At 43.6% G+C, this 13,035-nt stretch overlaps 1 long non-coding RNA gene across 1 annotated transcript in view; it reads left to right on the top strand.

Moving 5' to 3' along the window:
- The window catches only part of LOC124789710, a 753,651-nt gene that overhangs the window by 242,930 nt on the left and 497,686 nt on the right, over positions 1-13,035 (top strand). The window contains exon 2 of the long non-coding RNA XR_007016155.1: positions 11,519-11,549. This is a non-coding gene — a long non-coding RNA (uncharacterized LOC124789710). The remainder of the gene's footprint in view (positions 1-11,518; positions 11,550-13,035) is intronic.

Below are 13,035 nucleotides of genomic sequence, written 5' to 3'. Positions count from 1 at the left end.
GATACTTTAATTGTGAGTTAGTTTGGCCCTATAATATATGATACAAGTAAATCACCAGTCATCAAATTAATGACTGAAGAAATCATTTGACTGCTAACTCAAACAATGATCTCAGTGAACTCAGTTTACTTTTGGCAAGTTATCAAATTCCAAAAGAAACGAATTTAACAATAACTGAAATCAATAAACTAATGCCTTGGCAAACTTGGATATGAATCTGGAATAGTAGCTCAAAGTTAATGCGCATCTGAACAAAAAAATTACATCTAAAGAGGTCGTACCGTGATTGCAAACAAGTTTTTGAAATGAAGACTGGAACCATTGAACATAATTTAAAAAAACTTCGTCTTTCACTACAGGTTGTTTCGGTGTTGTCGCTACACCTCACCATATTTAGAATCTGCAAGTGGCGGCTGAAGTGGCCGCAAAACCAGTTATTGGCTCGGATCTAAAAACTCGTCTCTGCTTGCGTCCTAAGTTCAAGTAAGCCTGGTAAGAGTCTCTTCTCCAAGACGAGCAGGAGTTTTGAGGACGTCTGGAAGTGAAAATCTGCAAGCACAAAAGTAGGGAGATGATGTGGTTATCTGCGGAGTACTTCAGACAAGGAAAACTTTGAGTTCTGTGTTTCTCGGCATTGCGTAATTTTGATCGGCTGAATGTTAATTATTGCGGGTGCCAACCAGTAAGATGGTGTCTTACACGACGTTCGCCTCCCTTCTGTACCCGATTTTCAGCTTGTGTACGATTTTCTCTCTCTCTCTCTCTCTCTCTCTCTCTCTCTCCTTCCCTCTCCGTGCGCTGTGCGCTGGCCAATACGATTTTCTCTCTGTAAGCGCAGTCGCACGCTCTACTCCCACTCCTAAATTATTTATATGAATCAGTAGGGGCAGTCCTTACGTTTATTTAAATGATCAATTTGGCGTCTCCTGGCCAGATTTTGACGTCTCTCGTACTACGTAGAAGTCTCAACTTGCAGTTCCCGTTCTACTTTCTAAGGTGCTATCTTAACAGCTCGTGTTTTTCGGCAGAGGTTGACTTCCCACTGTTTCCCTTGAGACTAGCAGTTCTTCAAGGCCTCCGGCCGTTGTGCGGCGTGCACCCTATGAACAGGGTTTGTTAGAAACAAATACTTTTGGTCCTTCCCGGTGACGTATTCTATATTATCTGACTCCAGATGCTCGGCGCCAGTGCAGCTTGCTGCTCAATAAAACACAGCTCTGGTCAGTTTTACCTGCCTCGCATTTCTCATCACAAAGGGAGGTGAGCGGCGATTCTGCGAAAGGCACTGGGGATGGTCGCCCCGGGGTTTTATGGTCCGCAGCGTCCGTCGTGCTCAGTAGAGTTCAGCCTGCTTCCACAGCGCCTTCTTATTAGTCTCGCATGCAGTTTAGCATAGCAAACTAAAATCTACGGAGTCATTTGTTGGCAATCACTAGTAACGATTCATAAACTGGGGTGGCAAGAGTCATGGGATAGCGATATGCACATTTATAGATCGCGGTAGTATAGCGTACAGAAGGTACAAAAAGAAAGTACATCAGCGGAGCTCTCATTTGTACTCACAAGGGAACCTCCCCATCGCACCCCCCTCAGATTTAGTTATAAGGTGACACAGGGATAGGCCATGAAGAACTGAACACAGATCAATCGAGAAATTAGGAAGAAGTTGTGTGGAACTATGAAAAAATAAGCAAAATATACAAACTGAGTAGTCCATGCGCAACATAGGCAACATCAACGTAAAAAACATATGTTTTGACAGAGCACAGGGAAAACTGTGCGACTGTGAAACTGTTGCATTCATTTGTTGCAGTTTATGTGACAAACTCTTGTGTTTTCATCACTTTTTTGGGAGTGATTATCACATCCACAAGAAAACCTAAATCGGGCACGGTAGAAGAATCTTTTTACCCATTCGCCAAGTGTACAAGTTAGGTGGGTCGACAACATATTCCTGTCATGTGACGCACATGCCGTCACCAGTGTCGTATAGAATATATCGGACGTGTTGTCCTGTGGAGGAATCGGTTGACCCATGAACTTGCGATCAAATGTTTTCGGTTCCCATTGGAGAGGCACGTCCTTTCGTCTACTAATCGCACGGTTTTGCGGTGCGGTCGCAAAACACAGACACTAAACTTATTACAGTGAACAGAGACGTCAATGAATGAACGGTCAGATCGTAACTTTGCGAAAATAAAGAAAGTAAAATTTTCGCTTGAGGGAGGACTAGAACCCCCTCTCGTTGTGCAGTTGCTCACTCTAACCACGGGACCACGGCGCTCCTCAGCTTACATTGTCCCTAATGTTGCATATCTTGCACATGGACTACTCAGTTTGTATATTTTGCTTATTTTTTCATAGTTCCACACAACTTCTTCCTGTTTTCTCGATTGATCTGTGTTCAGTTTTTCAAGGCCTATCCACTGCGTCAATTTATAACTAAATCTGAGGGGGGTACGATGGGGAGGTTCCCTTGTCAGGTGATTCATGTGGAAAGGATTCCCACGCGATTGTGGCCGCATGACGGAATTAACAGATTTTGAATACGAAATCTTAGCTGTAGGTTGCATGGGAAATACCATATTGAAAATCGATAGGGAATTCAATATTGCCGAGAACAGCAAATTTCAGGCATTACTTCTCACCATGGACAACGCACTGGCAGGCGGCCTTCACTTAACGATCGAAAAAATTGGAAATTTGTGGTACGTTCTTATGAGACCAAACTGCTGAGGTCATCGGTCCCTATGCCTATACACTACTTCATATAACTTTAACTTACGCTAAGGACAACACACACACACACACACACACACACACACACACACACACACACACACACACACCTGACTGAGGACTCGAACCTCTTGTAAGTAGGCTGTTTAGGTTTTTATATTGGTAACGCCACGTAGCGCTCTGTATGAAAATCACTGGCTGTGCTGTGTGCAGTCTGTGGCTGGTTTGCATTGTTGTTGGCTATTGTAGTGTTGGGCAGCCGGATGTGAACAGCGCGTAGCGGTGGGCAGTTGGAGGTGAGCCGTCAGCAGTGATGGATGTGGGGAGAGAGATGGCGGAGTTTTGAAATTTGTAAGACTGGATGTCATGAACTGCTATATATATTATGACTTTTGATGATATTAAGGTAAATACATTGATTGTTCTCTATTAAAATCTTTCATTTGCTAACTATCCCTATCAGTAGTTAGTGCCTTCCGTAGTTTGAATCTTTTATTTAGCTGACAGTAGTGGCGCTCGCTGTATTGCAGTAGTTCGAGTAACGAAGATTTTTGTGAGGTAAGCGATTTGTGAAACGTATAGGTTAATGTTAGTCAGGGCCATTTTTTTGTAGGGATTTTTGAAAGTCAGATTGCGTTGCGCTAAAAACATTGTGTGTCAGTTTAAGCACAGTCACGTATATAATTTTTCTAAGGGGACGTTGCACTCTGACCGTTCGGCTTAACGATCGAGAACAATGGCGTTGGTGTAGAGTTGTCAGTGCTAACAGACACACAGCATTGTTTGAAATAACCGCAGAAATCAATATCGGACGTAAGACGAACGAATCCGTTTGCACAATGCGGCGAAATTGGGTACGAATGGTCTATGAGAGCAGACGACCGTCGCGAGTGCCTTTGGTAACAGCACGACGTCGCCTGCACCGCCTCTCCTGGGCTCGTGACCATATCGATTGGACTCTAGATGGCTGGAAAACCGTGAATTGATCAGACTAATCCCGATTTCAGTTAAGGTTCGGGTGTAGTGCAGACCTCACAAAGCCATGGACCCAAATTGTCAACAAGGCACTGTGCAAGCCGGTGGTGGCTCCATAACTGTGTGGGCTGTATTTACACGGAGTGGACTGGATCCTCTGGTCCAATTGAACTGATCATTGACTGGATATGGCTATGTTCGGCTTCTCGGAGACCATTTGCAGTCAAAAAAGGATGGAATTTTTATGCATACAGTGTGACATGTCACCGGACCACAGTTGTTTGCGACTGATTTGAAGAACATTCTGTACAATTCGAGGGTATGATTTGGCCACTCAGATCGTCTGACATGAATCCCATCGAATATTTATGGGACGTAATCGAGAGGTCAGATTGTGTACAAAATCTTGCACCGGCAACACGTTCGCAGTGACGGACGGCTATAGAGGCAGCAAGCCTCAATATTTCCTAGAAGGGCCTCTAACGACTTGTTGAGTCCATACCACGTGAGCTGCGGCACTACGCCGGCCAGAAGGAGGTCCGACCCGATATTTCTAAGAGGTATTTCTAAGAGGCATCGCGAAAGAACTTGCCCCACTTCTAACAGCCGTGTACCCCAAGTCTCTAGAGGAACGGAAGATCACAAATGATTGGAAAAGAACACAGCTAGTTCCACTTTTCAGGAAGGGTCGTCGAGCAGATGCGCAAAACTATAGGCCTATATCTCTGATTCCGGAAACAGCGATCGTGTGAGACCCAACTCGCTTTATTTGTTCGTGAGACCCACAAACTATTAGATACAGGCTTCCAGGTAGATGCCATTTTCCTTGACTTCCGGAAGGCGTTCGATACAGTTCCGCACTGCCGCCTGAGTCCGCAGCTCGTGGTCGTGCGGTAGCGTTCTCGCTTCCCACGCCCGGGTTCGACTCCCGGCGGAGTCAGGGATTTTCTCTGCCTCGTGATGACTGGGCATTGTGTGATGTGCTTAGGTTAGTTAGGTTTAAGTAGTTCTAAGTTCTAGGGGACTGGTGACCATATAAGTTAAGTCCCATAGTGCTCAGAGCAATTTGAACCATTTTTTGTCGCCTGATAAACAAAGTAAGAGCCTACGGAATATCAGACCAGCTGTGTGGCTGGATTGAAGAGTTTTTAGCAAACAGAACACAGCATGTTGTTCTCAATGGAGAGACGTCTACAGACGTTAAAGTGACCTGTGGCGTGCCACAGGGGAGTGTTATGGAACCATTGCTTTTCACAATATATATAAATGACCTAGTAGATAGTGTCGGAAGTTCCATGCGGCTTTTCGCGGATGATGCTGTAGTATACAGAGAAGTTGTAGCATTAGAAAATTGCAGCGAAATGCAGAAGATCTGCAGCGGATAGGCACTTGCTGCAGGGAGTGGCAACTGACCCTTAACATAGACAAATGTAATGTATTGCGAATATATAGAAAGAAGGATCCTTTATCGTATGATTATATGATAGCGGAACAAACACTTGTAGCAGTTTCTTCTGTAAAATATCTGGGAGTATGCGTACGGAACGATTTGAAGTGGAATGATCATATAATATTAATTGTTGGTAAGGCGGGTTCCAGATTGACATTCATTGGGAGAGTCCTTAGAAAATGTAGTCCATCAACAAAGGAGGTGGCTTACAAAAGACTCTTTCGACCTATACTTGAGTATTGTTCATCAGTGTGGAATCCGTACCAGGTCCGGTTGACGGAGGAGATAGAGAAGATCCAAAGAAGAGCGGCGCGTTTCGTCACAGGGTTATTTGGTAACCGTGATAGCGTTACGGAGATGTTTAACAAACTCAAGTGGCAGACTCTGCAAGAGAGGCGCTCTGCATCGCGGTGTAGCTTGCTGTCCAGGTTTCGAGAGGGTGCGTTTCTGGATGAGGTATCGAATATATTGCTTCCCCTACGTATACCTCCCGAGGAGATCACGAATGTAAAATTGGAGAATTCAAGCGCGCACGGAGGCTTTCCGGCAGTCGTTCTTCCCGCGAACCATACGCGACTGGAACAGGAAAGGGAGGTAATGACAGTGGCACGTTAAGTGCCCTCCGCCACACACCGTGGGTGGCTTACAGAGTATAAATGTAGATGTAGACTTTTGTCACATGACTGTATTTCGTTATCCGGTGTAGATTAATTTATGCCGATTTAATGTGACTCTCTCTTACTGGTTTTACATAAGTTACCGGAAATTTTGGTTAACACGGTCGCGCAACAATACCTACATCTACGCCTATATTCCGAGAGTCACCTTACGTGTGTAGCGGATTGTACTTATAGCACTACTGTTACTTCCTAACGTTACTATTCCATTCGCGAATGGTGCACGGAGAGAATGAGTGTTAATAAGTATGATTGTGATTTCGAATCTCTGTAATGAATGATTGTTAATAAGTATGATTGTGATTTCGAATCTCTGTAATTTTACCTCAACGGTGACTGTGCAAGACATGTGTAGGGGGAAGCAATGTATTAGCTGACTCTTATAAAACGTACGCTTTTGCAATTTTAATAGTAAATCCCACCGTGATGCACAGTGCCCTGATTATGGGGTCTGTCATCCCAGCATCTCGGAGTCGCTTTCGTGGTTACTAAACAAATTGGTGATGAAACGCGCACATCTTCTTTGTTTCTTGCCTGCTTCCTCTATCGTACGGGCCCAAGACTAATAAGCAGAACTCAAATGTCGGTAGAACGAGGGTTGTACAAGCAGCCTGATTCTTCAGTGGTCTGCACTTCCTGTGGATTCTAGTAAGAGGTGGTAGCGCACAGACAAACTCGAATACAACATTCCGCATAACGTACGTCCAATTTTGTCGGTTCCTGAGATACATATGTTTACGGAGATAAGTTTTCAAAAAAGTCAAATGGCTCGAAGCACTATGGGACTTAACATCTGAGGTCATCAGTCCCCTATACTTAGAACTATTTAAACCTGTTGTTGTTGTGGTCTTCAGTCCTGAGACTGGTTTGATGCAGCTCTCCATGCTACTCTATCCTGTGCAAGCTTTTTCATCTCCCAGTACCAACTGCAACCTACATCCTTCTGAATCTGCTTAGTGTATTCATCTCTTGGTCTCCCTCTACGATTTTTACCCTCCACGCTGCCCTCCAATACTAAATTGGTGATCCCTTGATGCCTCAGAACATGTCCTACCAACCGATCCCTTCTTCTGGTCAAGTTGTGCCACAAACTTCTCTTCTCCCCAATCCTATTCAGTACTTCCTCATTAGTTATGTGATCTACCCATCTAATCTCCAGCATTCTTCTGTAGCACCACATTTCGAAAGCTTCTATTCTCTTCTTGTCCAAACTATTTATCGTCCATGTTTCACTTCCATACATGGCTACACTCCATACAACCTAACTAACCAAAGGACATCACACGCATCCATGCCCGAGGCAGGATTCGAACCAGCGACCGTAGCAGCAGCGCGGTTCCGGACTGAAGCGCCTAGATTCGCTCGACCGCAGCGGCCGGCGGTAAGTTTTCAATCCGTTTGTTGGTACCCTTGTTGCTGTGGGTTTGTTTATCATCTTTTTGGTTTTATGTTGAAGTTGTGGAGTTGCCCTTGAGTTTGCATTAATGAATTTTGCAACTGTGACTGTGATTTGTTGGGCAAATCTACTGTATTGTTTGAGCATTCCACACTTATTTACAAATGCCGAGTATACCGGTATGATATTTATGTACGTTTTTGTAACAGAAATTGCCGTTGCTTGTAGAGAATACGGTAGACGATTTTCTGACCGCAGAATACTTTGTGTAAGAGTGTCTGCTCGTGTTATCACCAAACTTAGTGGAACTGATGCAGCGACTGGTAGTCATACGTCACTTGAACGTGCAGATGATCAGCGTGGATGAAGTAGAAGACATTCAGCTGGTGAGACGTAGTCCTTCAACAAGCAAACGCAGAATTTCGACACCTGTGTTCCACATACAAAAATGTGTCGCCCACCGCGTATGTTCTTATCATTTACAGAGATTTAAACACCTTCAAGAAAGAGATGAAAGTAGGCAATTGGAATTTTGTTGTTGGATAATTGCAAATAGCCGAGTAATGCCGTTCACTGATGAGCACTCGCGCCAACGTGAACCACCTCATCACTGCCAAGAATAAAAGTATCAACAGCACTCTTGGCACACATCGGTTTTCCGTAGAAACCCACATGGCTTTTTGGATACATGTTTTCGAGAATGGTATGACGGACAATCAGTTGCTTGGGCCGGTTGTATTACCCCAATCGTCTTGCAGACTCCGTTACCTAGACGTGCTGGAAAAGGAACATTGAGCTTTTACTGGAAGAGTTTCCTTTGGCTACAGGAATAGGTACGAGGCTACTTCAATAACGAATGCAACACATTTATTTTCGGCCAGTTTCGGTTGAAAAACTGCGGAATTTGTTCTGCGACAGCGTGGCATATTCCCGCTTCAGCCCCTGTAGTTTCATGAAGTGGAGTGGTGACAAGATGTTGCAATGTTACAATCCGCGACAGTTAGTATTATATGGGTCTTACGATGCATGGGCCAGAGAATGGAAGTATTGTTTTGATTTACACTGGACTTGAAGATGGTGCAAGTGTTGCGCCGAAACTAGACGTCTGAAATAAATTTATTTTGTGATGCAGCTTTGGTGGTTCGTTTTCTTTACGTACATCATCAGACGCTGCCCCACGTCCGCGAGAACGATTGACATTCGCAAGTAAAATTCTCATTCGAGCTGCCGACGTATCACAATGAAACAGCTAACTGCACGACTGGGCGTCACTGCCTGTGGTGCTGACACAGCCGCCCGCCAGTTGGGACACTCACAGGCGTCTGCCCGCTGGGTTTGCTCGCCGCCTAACACAAGACTATTAAGGGCAACGAAGTACCATCTGTGCGTAATTGTTTTCACGCAGAATTTTTTGTCAAATATCGTCGCAGGCGGTGAAACATGGGCTCATCTTCTCGAACTGGAAACAAAACAGCAATCCATGGAGCGGCTCCACTACCACCTCTCCTTCGAATCGCATCCTCAACAGTAAAGTCATGGCGGTGGTCTTTTCGGACTCTGAAGTTGTTATTCTGTTCGATTTCCTCCCTCATGGTGCAACGATCAGCTCTGAAGTGCATTTTGCTACCCTCAGGAAGTGGAAGAAACGACTTGAATGCGTTCGTCGCCAAAAATCCAATCGAATTACTTTCCCATGACAACTCAAGGCTCCACACAAGTGCTGGCCAATGTGACCGAGCGGTTCTAGATGCTTCAGTCTGGAACCGCGTGACCGCTACAGTCGGAGATCCTAATCCTGCCTCGGGCATGGATGTGTGTGATATCCTTAGGTTAGTTAGGTTTAAGTAGTTCTAAGTTCTAGGGGATCGATGACCTCAGATGTTAAGTCCCATAGCGCTCAGAGCCATTTTTCCACACAAGTCTCCGCATCCGAGAAGAGCTCTCAAACGTTCATTGGTCCAGTGAAGAGAACACCCGTGGGAAGCAGCACGTGGTTGGTGCGGATGTTATTGATGAAGCAAGACATTGGCTCTGACATCGATCAGTACAGCGGTTCCACGTGGGTGTGGGCATACAGGTCCTCCCAGTAAGGTGGCGTGAGGCCGTCACACTGAACGGAGATTATGATGAGAAACAGGGTTTCGCTGGTAAAAGACGACCTCACAGAAGCTACGCGTAGTGTTGTCATGAGAATTCGAAAGTTTATCAAAATCTTAAGTGGAATTTATAGAAACAAACTTTGAAATTTATCATTTGCATTTATTTAACACCTTCTGTGAGTGTTTGTTTGGGTTATTTTCCAACAGCTCTACCTCTATGGCCAAAAAAATTAGTGCACATTTTATTTGAAATGTTTTATTCGAATTAGTCTATACCACCACTTACAAGGGAACCCCCCTCAGATTTAGTTATAAGTTGGCACAGTGGATAGGCCTTGAAAAACTGAACACAGATCAATTAAGAAAACAGGAAGAAGTTGTGTGGAACTGTGAAAAAATAAGCCACATTTACAAACTGAGTAGTCCATGGGTAAGATAAGCAACATCTATGACACTATAAGCTCAGGAGCGCCGTGGTCTCGTGAGCAGCTGCGGAACGAGAGGTCCTTGGTTCAAATCTTCCATCGAGTGAAAAGTTTAATTTTTTATTTTCAGCTTATGTGACAAACTGTCATGTTTTCATCACTTTTTTGGGAGTGATTATCACATCCACAAGAAAACCTAAATCGGGCAAGGTAGAAGAATCTTTTTACCCATTCGCCAAGTGTACAAGTTAGGTGGGTCGACAACATATTCCAGTCATGTGACGCACATGCCGTCACCAGTGTCGTATAGAATATATCAGACGTGTTTTCCTGTGGAGGAATCAGTTGACCTATGACCTTGCGATCAAATGTTTTCGGTTCCCATTGGAGAGGCACGTCCTTTCGTCTACTAATCGCACGGTTTTGCGATGCGATCGCAAAACACAGACACTAAACTTATTGCAGTGAACAGAGACGTCAATGAATGAACGGACAGATCATAACTATGCAAAAATAAAGAAAGTAAACTTTTCACTCGAGGGAAGACTTGAATCTAGGACCTCTCGTTCTGCAGCTGCTCACGCTACCACGAGACCACGGCGCTCCTGAGCTCACGCTATCCATGATGTTGCCAATGTTGCCCATGGACTACTCAGTTTGTATATTTTGCTTATTTTTTCACAGTTCCACACAACTTCTTCCTGTTTTCTCAATTGATTTGTGTTCAATTTATCAAGGCCTATCCACTGTGCCAACTTATAACTAAATCTGAGGGGGGTGCGATGGGGAGGTTCCCTTGTTAGTAACATATTTATTATTCCTTCTGAAACACTAAATGTGTTGTGAAAAATAACGTCCTATAACGCTGCTTTGGTGGTACGCCCGAAGCTATTTTTTCGCCTGAAGATTTCTCTCCTTTAAGAACGGCATGCTCTGTTATGTTTGCTTGGCGCTCTTCAGTCCAATCACAACGCTGGTCTGATACTCTGTATGCTCTTGTTTTGTTCATTAACGAGTGTGCGGATCTGTATGGAATGCCCTTCGGGAGTCGAGGAACAGTGCATCAGCCAGCACGCTGGAATCTATTGCATACTGGGTTTCGCGGATAGCGTTCAGCTGAGTTCGGAAAAGAATGCTACTACCGAGACAGAAGATGGAGTAGTTCCGCTTGTTAATGACTGGTATCACGTCACACTTTGTACTGGTCGTTGGCGTAATAGTAGAGCGTTCGTACTGGTCTTTGGCGTGATAGTCGAGGGAATGGTGGTCATTTGATCACAGCCACATTGCGCGTGCCTGACACGTGGGACCAGCCATGTCCGAAATCGAGAACACAGTGAACTTTGCAAGAGTCGCCACGTAAACACCGATTCGGTGTAAACAGCAGCCGCCGCAGTCAAATGCAATAGCACGCTAATGACGGAGGTCGCTCTCGAATATCACGAGTTGCAACTTCGCGTCGACTCCCAAGTATTTGCGTGACGTGACTGTCTAGTTGTGACTCATTAATACCGAACTGGATTCTATTACTAAAATATCGGACACAACAGTAATTTTAGTAAAAATTCCTTCATTTCCATCGTCTGTGAAACTGCGACGTAGCATTTGCATGAATATAGTAATCATTACGGTGTCAAAGTTGATTTCTCTTTTATTTCATTTGATATTACAAATTTGTCATTAGTTAATTGTTTGAATACATGTTACGTATATCTGTAAACTTCAGTTATTACAACATCATCTACTTTATTTTTCAGGCCCTGAAATCATCCTATCTGAGCGAGAAGTGTAAGTACACGTATACCGTTATACCCATGCGCGCACTAGAGTTTTGATTCGTTTCGAATATAGAAGCGCTTATAAAAATAACAAAGCGTAAAATTTGCCTCTTACCAATGTGCAACGTTTATCAAGGAGTTATAGTGGCTGTGTGACAAGTATGATCACGGCTACTTAAACAGATTCCGTGCACGTGGTCAAAGTTATTGTGGGACATTTGTAGTACGAAGTCCACGAAGTGCTCTGAATAATAGTAGGTGAATGACGCAACCAGCCACAAATACTTTTTAAATGTTTTATTTTAGTGCCATAACCGGTTTCGGGTTACCATGCCCATCTTCAGATGGCTAATATTTTTCGTTACATAGATGTTTTGACCAACAGCATGTCGTCTGCTCCACAGTATGTTACAGTCGATGGCGATCTGTTTTTTGTGGTCCATGTGGTTTTCTAGCTCGATGTATATGTTCTTAAATTCCATCATAGCACACATACAGTAAATAAATCACTCTGGCGCACTTCATTATATTCTTAAAATGCATGTTGAGCATCGCACATGTGTTATATACTTGATGTTTTTCTTTACTATGTCTCGGAATTCATAAGATCCAGAATTGATAAAATATAATTGAAATTGCCAAGCCAGGCATTCCAAACTGTTTATGCATTTAAAATCTACGACGTGAACTTTATGAAAGTAGTACAAGCTATAAAGTTTAACACGACCTGTCTAGCTTTTAATGTAGTCCCTAACTATATGAAGGTTAATATTAAGAGCCATAGTAAATCTGCACAAATTGCCAAATCTAAGTGTGAAATAATGTGGTTAAAAACTCCTCAACGGAAAGATGTATCACACAGGCAAATATATAATCTGCATCTTGAACTCGGTAATGAGGTGCATCCAACAAACTTCATGCACATCTAAGATAATATCAATAGACAGATATGCAAAGAATAGCAAGGAATTGTAAAGAAAACCACTCAAGTGTATAACGCATGCGCGATGCTCAACACGCATTCGAAGAACATTATGAAGTCTGTCAGATTGACTTATTTACAGTATGTGTCCTATGGTGGAATTCAAGAACATATACATCGAGCTAGAAAACACATGGACCACAAAAAAAAAAAAAACAGACCACCATCTAGTGGAACGTATTGTGGAGCAGACGACACGCTGTTGATCAAAACATTCTATCTAACGAAAAATATTAGCCACCTGAAGTTGGTTACCGGTTACGGCTCTAAAATAATTCGTTTAAAAATTATTTGTGGCTGGTTACGTTATTCACCAACTATCATTAACAGCCGCGGAGTTTACAAGATCCAACATGGATAGACTGAATATGTTGTTCACACAGGGTCATCAACGTTGGGGAGTGAAGTGTGCAATTATTCTATTACAACTACGACTACTAGACGACTGCTAAATTAAACTGCAAGTTATGTTCCACAAATCTCAAACATGTCTCCATGTACTGCTCTACGCTCA

This window comes from Schistocerca piceifrons, chromosome 3, assembly GCF_021461385.2.
Source record: "Schistocerca piceifrons isolate TAMUIC-IGC-003096 chromosome 3, iqSchPice1.1, whole genome shotgun sequence".
Classification (NCBI taxonomy): domain Eukaryota; kingdom Metazoa; phylum Arthropoda; class Insecta; order Orthoptera; family Acrididae; genus Schistocerca; species Schistocerca piceifrons.
This window is presented reverse-complemented; position numbering and strand designations above follow the sequence as displayed.